Raw genomic sequence first — 16,971 nt, 5'->3', positions numbered from 1 at the left:
AAACTACTACTTATTAGCATTCACAAAAGGAAGGGGTGGAGAAGTAGGGAAGGGGAATCTACACAATAATAGATCCGAAGGTAATTTATCATTGTCTAATGTTTTAATTCGTCATTTTCTAATTAAATTTTTAATAACATATCCAAGCAAACTTCAATGCCCAAGAAGGATGGGTCATGATTTTCAATTTGGTGGAGGCTACGTAAGAGTTCCTGTCTAAAGTTGTTCTACTGGGCCAATCAAAAAAATCTGTATGTTTTCACATTTAGTCATGATATGGCTGCTAGTTCCAATATTAAGTAGACTGCATTGAGTAGTTAATGCCAATACACTTAAGTGTTTAAATCATAATTGTTACAAGAAATTAATTCTGAATTCATTTATAGGTATAAGAGAAGAGTGTTTTTTGTTAACTTTTTTAGTTTCCATGATTAGAAATAGTGAATTCCTCATCATGCTAAACTGTAACTCTTATGCATAGTAGATGGAATTAATGTATGTAGTCCTTTAATCCATTATTATAGTTTAAGTATTTTCTCTCTTTAACAGAATATTTCCTATATTAATTATGTCAGGGAAGGCATGAGTCCAGGTCATACAATGAGACAATTGAGGTTGCAGACTAGAAGTTATGCATGATTCATCCGCTTCTAGCTAAAGAACCTTAACCAGCCTCAAAAATCTGTTTAGCATCCGAGTTTCAAGTTATTAAGAACAAAAAGGTGAGTTGATGGTTACTATTTAGATTGGCACACAAGCATATGAAGCATTCCTTGATGTTGCTGGACTAACAGAATCTTCTTATGCTGAACCCATGGTTTAAAGTATCGTTAAGCCTCTCTGTATCGGTACTTAGAAATACACAGAAATACATTTTTTTTAGTCTTTTTAAATTTTGGTTTTTGGAGAGCTAAAAATGGGTTCTTTTATTAAAAAGGGTTGGGGTCCTGAAGGTATCGGAACCCAAAAGATATGATACGATACGCCCAATACGGGGCGTATAGTATCGATTTTTTGATCTGACTGCTGCTCCTACAACTGCTCGTGCACCTCTAACTGCTCATCATGCTACTGGAACTACTATTACAGGATTAACATTTCAATGTGTTTTAGGGCTATGACTAGAAATGAGGGCTTGTTCGATCTATTGCTCACTCTAATGGTATCTGGATCAGCAATATTTGTCGTTGAAGGTAGTCAAACGGTAATGACCACTTAGGCTAGGCATAAACCATGCACCAAGGTTATGGTACGTACGTGTTAATGTTATTGAAGCATAAGATGAGAGGATGAGAGGATGAGAAGAGGAAGAGAGTTTGAAGACTACAGTGTATTGTGCATGTGGACTAATCAAAATAAATTTTTTCTTTTTTTCCTTGTTGAGCTTTAGCTACGGACAATTTTTCAGTGGCTAAAAGTTGTTCTATCTTTGGCTAAAAGATATATATAGCCACGATTATGTGGCTAAAAGTTGTTCTATCTTTGGCTAAAAGATATATATAGCCACGATTATGTGGCTAAAAGTTGTTCTATCTTTGGCTAAAAGATATATATAGCCACGATTATAATGTATTAGTGGCTATAAGTTACAAAAGTAGAAGTTCAGCTTTAGCTACGGACAATTAGTCTGTGGTTAAAAGTTGAGCTTTAGCTACAGACAATTTATCCATGGTTAAAAGCTATTTAGTCTATGGCTAAAAGATACCTAAGCCATGCTTATAATGTATCTGTGGCTATAAGTTACAAAAACAGAAGTTGAGTTGTAGATACAAACAATTTGTCTGTGGTTAAAAGTTATTCTGTATGTGGTTAAAGAGCTATTTATCACTATCTATCACTATAGCCATGGTTATAATGTATTTGTGGCTATAAGTTACAAAAGGGGAAGTTGAGCTGTAGCTACGAACAATTTGTCTGTGGTTAAAAGTTATTCTGTATGTAGCTAAAGAGCTATTTATCACTATAGCCATGGATAACTACAAATTCAATGGCTATAATTATGAAGTTAATCATCTTTAGCTACAATCATTTTATTCCTAGCTCATAAATAATAATCATATAATATTCCTAGCTCATAAATAATAATCATATAATAATCATTAAACTAGAAAATAAATTATTAATAATTTCATAAGTACATTAATAAAAAGAAAATAATTTCTAAAATAGAAATAAATAAGTATTAATTATTATTTGATTAATTAAAATTAATCATAAAAAAATAATTTAATTATTTAAGTAAATTAATAATTAATAGAAAATCATTAACTAAATATGAAAACCACTAATAGTAAATTAATTAATGACCTATGAATGAAAATGATATTGACGATTAAACTAAATTATTTAAATTCATAAATGAGTTATTAATAAAGTAATAGTTATAAAATATAGATAAATAATTATTAATTATTAATTTATTGATTAAATAATAACTAATTTTTGCCTCAAAGTGTAATTTTTAATTTTTTTTTTATTTGTAAAAGATGAAAAACTAAAATAAAATATAAATAAATCAATATATATATATATATATTCTACATATTTCAAAACAGCATTATTTATTCTATATATAATTAAACATATAACACTAACTAATGTCTAGAAAGTTGGATGAGACCAGCTAGTCAGATTATTGTTAAACCATGACCGGCCCTTAACCAATTCGATCATACACCTAGCCCTATTTACTCCAAAAAAAAAAGCCAAAACCATTCACCAAACTTGTCTAACCCAAGAACTAATGAATTAGTCTTGGGTAACTTTTTTGCTACCTATGTGTTTTAAAGTACTGAAGGCACCTTACCCTGCTATTTTTGCCTTAAAACAAGGGTGATCATTTTAGCGAGTTGGAAAATTTCACTCTTGGACCTAGATTTTGTGTTTAAGCCCTGGCCGAGGCCTGGGCCCTCATTAGAGCCCCAAATTTTAGAGTTGGGCATAGGCCAACTTCTTTAAACCCAAGTTTAAACCCACCTTGGGTTTAACTTGACCCACATATATTTAACTATATGTATATTATAGATAATATATATGTTATTTTATATTTCATAGAAATAGGGCATTCAATGGGTGGGGTTCAACTTGACGAACCCAATGTTCATCAACAGATTAGGCTTGTTATGTTTCTAGGAATCAGAACCAATGAGTTGACTCTGGTTCTGAATATATTGTCCCGATTATTATCGGTTCGGAATTGGTTCCACCTACTCTTGAACTGATTCAAAACCGACCCAATAGTCAGATTTCTTCTCTTCTCCCCTCTTAGTGAAACCTTTTTGTATTGCGACATTACCTTATTTAGGTCATAGTGACCAAAATCTAATGTTGATTATATAACACCGATGACCAACCATCCCCATTGACCTTTATTCACTAATGACATAGAGACAACAAACACACTACAGCCAAAGGCATGGATCATGGCATATTTGGTGTTTCATTTTTCATCTCAAAAAGCAAATGTCATGCCACAAGAAATGAAAGTTAGGGGTACTCAAATTTAATTACCGAAATGAAAACCAAATCGAACCAAACTAAATAATATTATTCACGAATTTATAAATACTATTATAAGTGGGTCCAAACCAAACCAACAACTGAACCAAACTATATTAAATTCAGTTTGGTTATGACATCTAGTTCGATTCAATTTGGTTCATAAGAATTGATAAATTGAAATGCTAGTTAGGTTCTTAGTTTTTTTTTTTTTTTTGAAAATGTTAGGCTCTTAGTTCTAACTGACTTGAATCGAACCAATTTTATGAAAACCACTAGAAATTTGTAGTTAAAAATTTATTAAATAACTAGTAAAAATCATTAAATAATTACAAATTTTAAAATATAATTAAATAATTAATAAAATAATAAAATAAAATATTCAATGAGATTATTATAAAACTAAATGATAGAATGATCAAATAATTAAATAATTAACAAAAACTATTAATTATTGTTAAAATAATATAATAATCATATAAATGATTAAGCAACTAATAAGACATTAATATAATTAAATGACTAAAACATTAGTGGCTTGAAACAATTATATTAAATAAATTAGTTGAGATTGAATGGAAGTAAAAAACTTGAAAAACCCACTAAAATAATTAATCGAACTCTCTCCCACGCACAAGAAACCCTTTCTCTCTCTATTCAGCTTCTCTCATTTGCACTGAGAACGTCTGTTTCATCTCCTCCTTCCTCTCATTTGCCTCTCTTCTACCCCTCCCTCTTCTCATCTCCTCCGTCCCCCGTCTCTGCTGCCCCCTCCCTCTTCTTCGAGATGCTTCTTCTCACTCTTCTCAAATTCTGAAAAAAAGTGGGTTTCGCGGTTTCCCTCTCAAATTGTGGCGGTTCTCGTTCTATTTCTTGGCTTTTAAAACTCTTATCTCTTATTTCAATTTTTGATCGGTTTCTCTGCCAATCTACGACTACGAGGATTTACTCATTTGCTTATTTAAGATAATCTTCGTTTCAAATTGCAAAGATTGAAACGTCGACAGAAGAAGGTTGCTTCCTGAACTCTACTGTATCTTTACGTTCTTCTGACGGATGGTGCCATAGCCATGCTTGCCATAGCCATGCTTTCTAATGGGGAGGCGCAAGGAGATGACTTGAAACCCATTCTTCAAGTTGTCGATATTAGGTTAGTGAACACCCAGAAGCAAAGCAACAACGAGCGGTACCGGATACTGCTCTCGGATGTGATGCATCTGCAGCAAGGAATGCTTGCAACCCAGATGAATAGTTTGGTTAAATCGGGGAAACTGCAAAAAGGCTCGCTCGTTCGGATTACACAGTTTGTCTGCAATGTCATCCAGGGCCGAATGTGAGTTCAGAATCCTTTATTTTCTCACTAGTGTTTAACTTTATGAAAGTCCATTAAGTTAGATTTTTTCGTCTTTTTATCTAATTGTTTGTTACATTGTTTTCCTGCAACTTGCTCCAATCGTTTCTTGTTGTTAGCAAGCACCTGTGGTTGTTAAATAATGGAGAAAAGGAAAGGAAAAAAAATCAAATGCTCAGGGTTATTTATACTTCTTTTCAAAGTAGAAAAATGCTTTAATTTGGAATTTCTAAGGACAAGAATGAATAATAGGTTCGATTCCATTTTCCAGTGGATCTCAGTAATGCTTAGAGTGTTACTAGTTTGGGACTCCACTGAATTTCCCCTTGTTAGGTACATGAACAAATTCAAGATATGACGACATAACTAGAAGTTTGGGTGACTCTAGTCTTATTTCTGACTACTTGATTTGATTGGCTCCATGTGTAACATCTTCCTTCTTAGTCTTACCGCAGGGTGGTTAACCTTTACCTGTGACCTGTATTCAATGAGGCTTTATTGCTGCTTGTCGTATTTTGTAAGTCTCAACCCTATCACAAGAACCACCAAATCAAGCTGTGATTTGTGCACTTCACATTTTCTTTTGGATTGTGAACCTCTGTCTCCTAGCTTTCATGCATATCTTTTGAATCTTGATTCAAGGTTGGTGTCATCTAGTTTCTATTTTCATTGAGGGTAGATGTCTAAAAAGGAGAAGAATTCAGACATTCTGAAGTCAATTGGGACATCTGATAAACATTTCTATTTATGTCTTCCAAAAATAGCCTTATTGATGTTAATATCTGAGATGGTTCAAAGATATCACGTGATTGTCTTTGGTATGAGAAAGAAACACCATGTATTTTAGTATTTCTTGGTCTCCAAATGGTTCTTCTTTATGTGCCCCAAGTGTTTGCTCCTCTGTCTATAGAAAAACTAATCTATGAGATGGAATGGACCCTGTGATGGTTACAGTTCAAAACTAATCCAAATACCAAATTACTAGGTATAACCAAAACCTAGTACAACTGTACAAGTAGGAAGCAGAAAACTGATCATATCAATAGTTGATTAGGTTGTACTCCTCACCTGCCTTGTCATTCTCAGGAATATGACATTAACGGGTTTCCAACTTAAGGGAAGCCTTGACTTACGATTACCATTTGTCTCTTTGGCAATCATAGGATGGAATTCTTGGTTCTCAACTCTTTTTCATTTTTGTTGGTCTTCTCATCATTTTTTCAATTTCCTTTTCCCTTTTACCCGAATAGAAGTTTCAATTATCCCAAAGAAGGCCCCTTCATTTGAAATTATAACTTTAAGTAAGAAGATGATAGAGTAATGGAAAGCTGAAGTTTGGTGTTTTCCTCTGTTGCATGTTGCTGGATCAATTTAAGTAGAGATGCATTTAGGGAATCAGTGTTAGCAAAAAAAAGACTGTAAGGATGTTCTTTGAACATATTGTAGAAAGGTAGTTATTATGGTGAGTAAATTACATAATTTTTGAAGTTGTTTCACATGTTCTCCTCTACTTGGATGAAGCATCTATCAAACAGGTGCTGGATTCCAACATTGTGTGGATCCCTGCCTATCTTTTTCATTTTCTTTTACCCTTGCGTATTTTTGTCCTTTCATGATACCTTTTTATCTCCCTCCACTTCACCTTTGATACATTCTTCCATTTATAAAAGAATAAAATGATTAATTATATGAATTTGATGACTTTTCCAGTGATGATCTACCAAGGAGTTGGGGTATAATACATTAATACCAGGCACCTATCCAAGGAGATTTAATTTCTTTGGGGTGGTCCCCGTCTCTCCACCTGTTTTTGGTGAATCTAAGTTAAACTTTGATGGATACAGTTTGGAGAATCCAGGGGAATATGGTATAGGTGGGTTTATCAGAGATTTTGTTAACTATCTTTTTTCACATTTTTTTATTGTATATTGCATATTTAATTAGATCATCAAAGTAATAATTGTTCTATTTTTTTTTTGTTTTTCTTTGTAGGTTAAAGATGCAATAAGTGACTCTAAAGCATAGTTGAAGACAATGGATAATTATTTTATATTTAAAATTATTCTATGTTTTTTGAAATTCATGTAAACTTTATGTATTGAGAGAAATTTGACATTTGTAATACATTTTAAACAATGAATGTATTTTTTTGATAGAACAATGGATGTATTCAAATTATATGTGGCATGTATTGAATTATTACAATAATATAAGTATTTGCTAGAAGTTATTATATAATTTTTATGTGATGTATGAATAAAATAGGTGTTGCTTTAAGGTGGTAGTCCTAATTGTCATTATTTTACTATTTTATTTGGAATATAGCCACAGTTTTTTTATAGATTGAAACAATTAGTTATAATTTTCCAAAAAATTGTGGGCATATATTGCATCTTTTAGCCACGACTTGTCAAAATACCGTAGCTATAATTTAGAGTATTTAACTTCAGTTTTAACAAAAAACTGTGGTTATAGGTTAGTACATTTAGCTATGGTTTTGTAGCAAACCGTAGCTATAAATAGAAGAATTATAGCTATGGTTTTATAAAAATCCGTGGTTATAGATTTGGGTATATAACTACAAACAATTTAAAAACCGTAGCTATATGCATCTTTTAGCTACGATTCAGCCCGTGGCTAAAGGTTCATATCGTTTGTATTCGCCCTTTAGCTACAGACAGATACCGTAGCTATAAATGGGTTATAGCTACGAATTAGTTAAACCGTAGCCGTAGGCTATAATCACGCAAACATTAGATATGGTTTTTTTGTCCGTAGCTAAACCATAGCTATAAGTCTATTGCTACGGTTTTTTTGACCTTTAGCCACGGTTTTGTCCATTGCTAAAGGTCATATTTCTTGTAGTGCTGTAAGACTAAAGTTCCAAAAGTTGTCAAGAAAAGAAAAAGTTATTTTGTATTTAATTTTAATTTGGATGAATAAAATTACAAGTTTATTTAATAATTGAGATTTATAACAAATTACAATTAAATTATAGGTTATTTATAATAAATCCCAAGTTATTTTGGCATGTGAAAAAGAAAAGAAAAGAGATTTAACGAAAAAAATTCATGGTTGCCGCTGCAATCGCCCAATTGCTGCTAAAAGTCAAAACTAGTGGCAGTTTTGTGCACTTTACCGATAGTCACTACAACTACCGCTAGGACCTTTAGCGGCAGTTTGCTGACTGCCGGTAAATATTTTAACGATAGTTTTGACTACGTTAAAAATCATTTTTCTTGTAGTGGGCTAATTAGATCTATATTGGTAGTGGTATAGGTTTGGCAATCTCTCATGTTTGGTCGTTTTTCTTTCTCTATCAATAATAAGACCTTTCATCTCACCAACATTCTTCATGTTCCTAACATTACTAATAATCTTTTATTTATTAGTAAATTTGTTTTAGATAATAATTATTATTTTGAATTTCACCCTTCCTATTTTTTGGTGAAGGATTGATCCTCAAGGAACCTCCTCATGTGTGGTCTCAATAAAAATGATCTCTATGAACTCTTTCCTTTGAATGCACCATTTCCTTTAGCATTGTCTCACACAATTGATTCTTATGAGTCATGGCATTATCGTCTAGCTCATCCAGCCTTTAAGGTTCTTCAACAAGTTTTCTTCTTCAATTGCTTCTACTTCAAATGGAGCTTCTTCAACTTATTTCACCACTAGGAAGTTTCCAAGAGTCAATGATTACCATATTCTAATGTTCATTATAGATCATCATCTCCTCTTAAACTAGTTTATTATGATATATGGGGTCTTGCCCTTGTTGCTTCACACAATGGTTTTCATTATTATATTTTGTTTCTAGATGATTATAGTAGATTTTGTTTGGTATTCCCATTGCTCACAAATCTGATGCCACTACAAGAACAATGGTCTAAGCTAGTGGTCCAAATAACCACCACTATAGTTGTGAATTGATGTGGCTGTCTAAGAGATCAGGCACGATAGTTTTAAAATTATACAGGTCAATTCGGTTAACCGTCAGTTTCCTATATTTGTTAACTGAAACTGGACCAGTACCTTTAGTTTTTTAAAAGTACTGAATCGAAACTAAACTGATTGGTTCAATTAATCAGTTTTGCCCATCAATCTCCAAGGTCCAGGGCAATACTGGAAATCTGGTCCGGTTCAAGGGTTCAAGTAATCCTACACTGCGTGTGCCTTGGGTCTCACCCTGGCGGCTAAGACAAGCCACCCCAACAGTTGACAGCACACCAGTGTCAGCCTTGGCAAGATAAATCTCTCCAAACTTATCCAATGGTTGTGAACATTTAAAATTAACACAAGTCTCATTAAGTGTCAAGTTTTAGGGTCTTACACAGAAGCATACCACACAATATGAATCAAACATGTACTTTATTTATTTACATTAAATATCAAAAGTACATCAGAATTGATTGAAGCTAAGGGCATACAAAAACTGTCCAACAATTTGATCGCCACATGTGACCTTATTTATGGATAAGCCAGCAATTATGTGACCGCCGGCTCAAACCTCTTTTTTTTTATGTTAGTTTAATATCAACACTTTTTTTTACACCTACACTTTTTGATCCATCACTTTAATAGTGTACACTACTGAACATTGATACATGATATCTTAAACAACTTAACTAAAAGATACAATTTAAAACTAAATCTATTAAGTCAAAGATTAATATTATAATATCCAAAATAAATTGTTCAAATACATTATCCAAAATAAATTGTTCGAATACATCCAATTGATATATAAAATTTACAAGGAATTCAAAAAAATTCAATTTCACAAATAATGTATCACATCTTCCAATGCAATTCCACTTGGTATAGTACTGAAGTGGTTGAAGCAGGTGGTGTGATTGTCTTTGTTTCTGCTTGCAAAGAACAAACACAAACCTATTGATCCCAATGTTAGGCCTTGGTATTTCATAGCTCACCACCTTTCTTCTTGTTTAATGGAGAGCCCATAGTTTCATTCCAGTCTTTCTCTATCTCTATCTATCTATCTCTCTCTCTCAAGTTGTACATGAGTAGAAACTTACCGAAATATAGCATCTGTTGTTCCTAGGATGTCTATCACTATCCTATAAGAAGGAGAATATAATGTAGGGTGAGCTTAAAATTTGTGGATAAATGGATTACAATAATAAATATGAATGCCTTAATTATGGGTGCTCCTTATAATGCTTACAAATGTTTGGGTGCCTGAGTTGGATAGTGTAATTGGGACTTTCTAGGTGTAAGTTACTACTTATGTTGTGATAGTGGGCATTCAAATTTTCCAGAAATTCAGTTTTTCCAAGTCTATGTAAAACCCCTTTGTCAAATTTGACAGAAATTCAGTTTCTATTTCATAAGTAGAATAACAAATGTGATGGCATATAACCCATATGAAACAAGAAAGGGTAATTATATAAGAAGTGGATCCTGCATTGGTATGTTCTTTTTACCTATATTATCTGTCAAATAAAGTGGGGCCATATCTTCTTGCTTATTACCTCCCACTCCAAAAAAATAACCCTCTACCACTATTGGCTTTCATATAAAATGGGAACCACATAATTTTACTTCCTATTACTTATCACTAACAAATAAGACAGTCGAATATGAAGGAAGAGTAAAAAAATCCGAATTTACACTCATCCTATTTAAACATCCATGCATTTACATCAGAACAAATGAAATTCACATTTCAAACAATTGAGCTCAAACTACACACTGAGTCCATCAATTTGTTATAACCAAAATCCAAATATCTAAGAGGGGCTACATGTGAACCCCATAACAATGTCCAAAAAAGGGTAAAATAAAACCTAACATATTTGCCATGCCTTGGGATTAGTCTTTTGTGTCTTATGGTGTACATATAATGTTAGACAGTTATGCCCTTAGCTCAAATCAGATTGATGTATCTTTTGACATTTATTGTAAATGAATAAAGTACATAATTGATTCATGTCATTATGGTGTGTTTCTATGTAATACCCTTAAATTAGATACTTATGAGACTCGTGTTGTTTAGAATCTTCACCGTCGTTGGATAGATCTAGGGAGATTTATCCTACCAAGACTGACACTGATGTGTTGCCAAGTTGGTTGGGGTGGCTTGTCTCAGCTGCCAGGGTAAGACCTGGGGTACATGTAGTGTGGGTTTTTCTTGAAACCTTGAACCAGACCAAATTCCAGTATTGCTCTGGACCTTGGAGATAGATGGGCAAAACTGGAATGTTACACCTGACCCCTAGACTCGATTATGGTACTGCACTAAGTGTTGGATTGGGCTGTCTTTGATATGCTAATCAGTGAGATCCTTAGAGGCGGTCAAAACCTAGGTATGTTGGGACAGTCCGAGAATTCACCTGAGTGGGTGATCATAGTGATAGGATCAGCCCCTTTGTCGGACAAAGTGAATGATCGAGGAATGCACTCTCTCTAATGGAAACCTAAACTGTCGGCATTTGATTTCAACCGTTGAAATTTGTTTTTGCAAAATATATTTATATAGAGATATACATGTATATATTATGGCTTCAAAATGTTTGCCAAATGTTTTAATTCTTGGGATCCATGTGAGTAAAGACTACAGCAATGTTCCTTGTAGCCGAGGGAAAGGTCATCTCTTGTCGGACAGTGTTTGATCATTATGGGCTGAGAGGTTAAGTGTAAGACCATTGAGGGTAATACCTGATGGGCTAATCTTGCATCTTCCCATAGTCCTTGGGTTTTCATAAGGTGGTTGGGACAAAGGACCATTTAGTGTAAATGTTAGGTCCATTAAGAGCCTATAGTGATGGACTCAAGGGTCCACTGTCTCCTACATTGAATTCAGCCAGGCCTTGTAACAAAAGCTGGGCTGAACCCATGTGGCTGATATGTAGATCAATGCTTGGGTCCCATGCCATACAAAGAGAGTCAACTGAGCAATAGGTTAAAAGGTTAAGTGAGCACATAAACTTAATGGGCCTAAAGCTCAATTCGAACTGGGCTTAAGTTAGTTGATTAAATGGAGACAAGATAGGATTATAATTTGATTAGGATTAGTAGAAGGATAAGATAAGTCTTATCCATTCAAGAGTCCAGATCCAAATATCAGATTTGGATTAAGGAACTCTCTCTTAATTAGATTAGGAGGCTGATCCTAAAAAGGCTATAAATAAAGGGGGCGAATTCCTCAGTTACACAACACAACAACGTGTAGAATTCTCTCATATTCTTGCCATCCCTACCCAGTTCGATTTCCTCTTGTGGAATTGATCAAGAAAGGTTCTTGATATTATTTCTTGGTTGAAAAAACAATTTGAAGTCGTGCTCACCAGCCCCTGTTCGATTCTTGCTGAAGAATCTTGGTTCTTGCTGAAGAACCATCCTACTGATCGTGCTTCATCTCACACTATGTCATCTTCAGTGGAAGCGGGTTTTGGTCTTTTCCTTAGGCATGAACACCTTCATTGGGAGTTACTGCTACTTCGTATCAGGTATATCCCTCTCTTCCATTTTGGTTTTAGATTTGGTCCGGTTTTGGGTTCAAGATTGATCTTTGAAAATGCAGTTTTCTTAAATAGGGAATGCAATTCCCAGATGGGGGAGAGATAAATTTTTTGAAATTTCACCCAACCTTCCTACAGGGTTCGACCATCCATATTATCGTAAGTTGTTGAAGGAAAATTGTAACTCTAATATTTAGAATTTCTTTCTTTATCTTTTAAAAATCTGAGATAACAAGAATAAGGTATACCATGAGAAGTAGCCTCTACATATGCTTAGTTACCTTATAACTATCCGTCTCACCTTAAAATCTTTTGAATTTTGATTATTCCAAACATAAGTCAATTAAATCTAAAGTCCAATTACTGACTGCATGTCCTCTATAATTACTTTCTTTCCCTTTTTAAAAGTCTTGGTGGTGATCTCTATTTGCTTAATCTATTAATCAAACTTGGGGGGCTTTGCAAGCGAAGCTTTTAGCCAATCTTTGTGAAACCACCTAAATGCTTCCATCCATGTTAATAGTCCGAAATGAGGGCACCGTAATGAAGTTACTATTGCCTATCATGAATCAGTTCAAAGGTCTTCTCTCCTCCACTTGTTAGATTGTCCTGAACTTGAAGGTTTTCCTTTAACATAACCCGCCCTAAAGGGCAGTGCACTCACATGAAAGGAGAGGCTAGTAAGACAAGGCACAATGGTCCTACTTTGCCTTGTGGTATATATCCTTTTGCCCTGACTCAAAATTAACATGTCTGATTATGGTGTGGTAAGACAAGGGATGTCATGGGCAATGCCTATGTAAAACTATAAAGGTGAAGTTGAATTGAAAAGTCAATGGAATTTATAGATTAAGATACATCAATTAAAAGTTAAAATTAACAACATTTCATTAAAATTTAGGTTGTGTTTGGTTTCATGGAGAAGGTAGGGAAAGGAAGGAAAACCTGTACAAATCTTGTGTAGGTTTCCCTACCTTTTCTTTCAAATGAAACACAACCTTAGCTGACTGTTTTATTGGTCTCCTATTGTGTGTAATGTTCGAATTCTTTTAGTCTGACCCCTCTAGTCCGATTGCCTTGTCTCTCCTCCTTTAGTCTTTTAAAGCCTTGCATGTTAGATCATTAACTTCATCGTTCAAAATATAATCTGTTATTGGTTATCATTAAAATATTCTCAGGTTTTCAAGAAGATGAACACATTCTTTCTAAACAACCAAAAATATCCATTTCAAGCGGGGTTCAACCATGATACCAAAAACTTGTAACCAATCAACCAGTATAACAAAAGTGGTAACTAATAAGGTGGTTATTTATCAAATTCATGGGGGAGTTTTGATTGGAAAAAAAGTGCAAAAAATAAGAAAAAAATTCATGAGTTTTTATTATCTTGATGCACCTGGCATTCCATTGCTGGACTTAGACTTAGATTGTCAGACCCAAGGTTGATTGAAAAATCAAACCTCTAAGCAACTGCATGGTGCTCTTGATGCTTAGAAAAACCATTCAGCAAGCCAACATTTTGCTCTAATAGCTTCAACTTTCATGTCATCCTACCCTTTGATGCTCAAGGCACCTGCTCCTTTAAAGGGTTCCTCTAGCCTCAATGGACCCATCCCATGACATCCAATTGTTGTCACAATCCCAACCTTCTTGTTGGATGCACTCTCAATGACTTCTGATCTTGGAGCAACTATACCTACTCTAGTTCTGAAACTGAAGTAAATGATCATGATAATATTATAAAACATGATTGATAAGTTGAACTTCTGTCAAGTACTGAAGTAACTTTTCTACTTCATCAAAAATTTTAGAGGAATCAAACACTTGAGAATGACACCATGGTGATGGGTACGAGCAACAGACTCTTGTCCCACATAGCAGCCCTTGTCAAAGCTGACTGCATTTAATCCGACAAGGTTGTAATTGTATTCAAGTGGAATAATATCACCTAAAGAATAGAAACAATATGAACTCCAAGAAAATAAAAGTTACTTCCAAAATCCAGACAGTTGTTGCTTGCTGATTGGAGAAACAAAAATATTAACATAAGATCAAAACTTCCCAAACCTAATTATATCTTTTGACGCTGATGGAAATGGTGTAATGAAAAGAACAGAAAGAAGGGGGAATAAATTAGTGAAATGAAAACAAATATTTTCATTATTTATATAGATAAAAGTTGGAATCTAGTGGCCTACTCATTAAATGGATGTACCTTTCGGAGTCTTGGTCAAGCCCTCTGGAACCCCCTTCTCCAAACTTCTTTATCAGGCTTGACCAACTGTGTTGCAAAAAAACAAACTAGATCCCAAAATTCTACTACTTGGTTGTCAGATATAACAAACACAAGAAACACTAATACAATAGCAACTTACGTATTGTATTTGATGGAAAGATCCCTCTAAAACCAAGACATTTCAATTTGGGATCCTTGAACCACTGCCACCCAAGATCATTTGCCTTTGAAGCTGAGATGCCCAACCAACACAGCACCCTAGCCAAGAGCTGCAGTGTCTGGTTCTTCTGTGGATGAGTTCGAAATGTCTCTACCAAAGTGCTTCCAAGAAGAGATTTCTTAGGCCACATTCACAATCTGAACGGGTATATGTAGTATCAAATATAGACATGATAAAGGCACAATTCTCAGTTGCACAGTAAATCTGATATAGATTATTTGAAAGAAACAGCATGCACTGTTGCTCTTATGCTAATACAACTCTGTAGGCTTCCTCGGTACTTCAGCAAAATGTGAAAAGTACTGGAAATGTGTCTAAATTGTACCTAACACATTGGCAGTACACTGCCTATGATTGTAGCCAAGCATTCCATGTGGTTATCTTTTAATGTCTTGGAGGTTTTAAGTTATTAGCTTATTATATGTTTGATGTTTCAACTTTCAACAAAATATTGCAGAACATATTCTGAGGCATAAATGGTTTTCCTACACTACTGTCATAATTGTATTCTATTAGTTAATAATTGGCTTCTTATAGAATAGAAGATTTGGGAAATAAAACAAAGTGTAACATAACATAAGCTAAGGCACAGAGTAGTTTCCCTGCAGTACTAACACAATGCTATTTCTATTAATTAATAGGCTTCTTACTTGAAGATTTTTGGCAAGTGATCCCACAATATATAGGAAAAGGTCAATACACAATATTGGTCCTAACTATCTAAGGTATTGGGAGGGGTCGACTGAAACCTGCTTCCTCATGCTTGTCAGTGTAGGTGTTTTCCATGGTCCATACTGCACCAAGCAACTGCTAGTCATACAAAAAGACTACCGTTAATAGGGAAAAAGTGGTACAAGACTACCCTATGAGCTGATAGTAGTGACAGTACCCATTAGCGAAGTAGAGAAAATTTTTATCTAGTTTTTGTAGTGAAGTAGAGAAAAATTATTGCCAGTACTTTCAATTTTCATTGTGTTTTCACCTATAGTTTCCCCACCAAATAGGACTTCTTTTACAAGATGATGATAGCAAGGGAATTATCTGAGTCTAGAAAAGAGTGGATAACCAGTAAAGAAGAAACCTCAATAAAATGTTAAATAAAAAAACTATTTAAGAAACCTAAATTCTCCATCTCCAAATATTTGAACATGAAGGCAGATATTATTTATTCCACAAATGATTTCTTTATGCTTTGGCATATCTACGTCTGAATTTCGCTTGACCTGCTGCCGTGTTTATGCTTCAAGAATCCAATAGGTCTCTTCTATTTAGGGCTTCACAAAAGATTAGGGTAGCAACCAGAGGCCGATGGATGAAATCCCCGCATATGAAGGGAAAGAGAGGTGAAGACAAACAAAGAGATCGTAATAAAAAAATATAAAATCATAAAGGAAAGAATGAATATCATATGCACAAGCAGGAATGGAGTACCAGAAACGAATCTTCTGGCTTCAACTCAAACCCTCTAGTTTCAAATCTTCAAATCTTTATTCACAAGTTCTTGGCTTCAAATCCTTCTCTCGAATTGAGCAGATATTCACAACCAATCCACAGTTCTCTTGAAATCTCCACTCTCACATCCACAGTTCTCTTGAAATCGAACTCTATGCATGGCTTCTCACACTTCTCAACCGATAAGTTAAATGGAGGAAGAAAGAGGCTATGGCAATCGAGATTTAAGGAAAGGAAGATCTTCAGTGAGAGATATTCGTCGATTATGTTTAACAAATCCCTCGTTTGGTGCGACATAGCCGTTTTGACGGGACCCTCCTGTTTCATTGGTCGATTGGGTTTTCTTATTTTTTTTCAAATAATAACCGCCGGGACACATCATAAGGTTACGTTATATGGTTTGTTAAAATTTGACTGCCGGCCCCTAATCAAAACATGAGAGAGAAATTTGTTGTTCAATTTTGTTGGGATTTGGTGGCATTGTACGCGACCACTAGAGACAAATCGCCAGCTAATAGGAAATTTCTTGTAGTGCATCTTGTCTTCGAGTAAATCCTGCCTACAAAACTGCTGCCATATAGATGTTTACTAGCGGATTACAATTGAAATTTTGATCGATTATTGGCCATCCACCGATAAACATTTATGCCAATAGTTTTGGAGATTTAGAATCTGTTTCTGAATACTGGCACATTTTTTTTTTTTGAAGAATGAAAATGAAACGATATAG

The 16,971-nt window shown here is 34.4% G+C and overlaps 1 pseudogene; it reads right to left on the bottom strand.

Annotated features, from left to right (window-relative positions):
• Positions 1 to 13,795: 13,795 nt before the first annotated feature.
• LOC148789949 (putative transferase At4g12130, mitochondrial) lies at positions 13,796 to 16,538 on the bottom strand (annotated as a pseudogene).
• Between the last annotated feature and the right edge of the window lie 433 nt (positions 16,539 to 16,971).

This window comes from Nelumbo nucifera, chromosome 8, assembly GCF_055504915.1.
Source record: "Nelumbo nucifera cultivar China Antique chromosome 8, China Antique-T2T, whole genome shotgun sequence".
Classification (NCBI taxonomy): Eukaryota; Viridiplantae; Streptophyta; class Magnoliopsida; order Proteales; family Nelumbonaceae; genus Nelumbo; species Nelumbo nucifera.
This window is presented reverse-complemented; position numbering and strand designations above follow the sequence as displayed.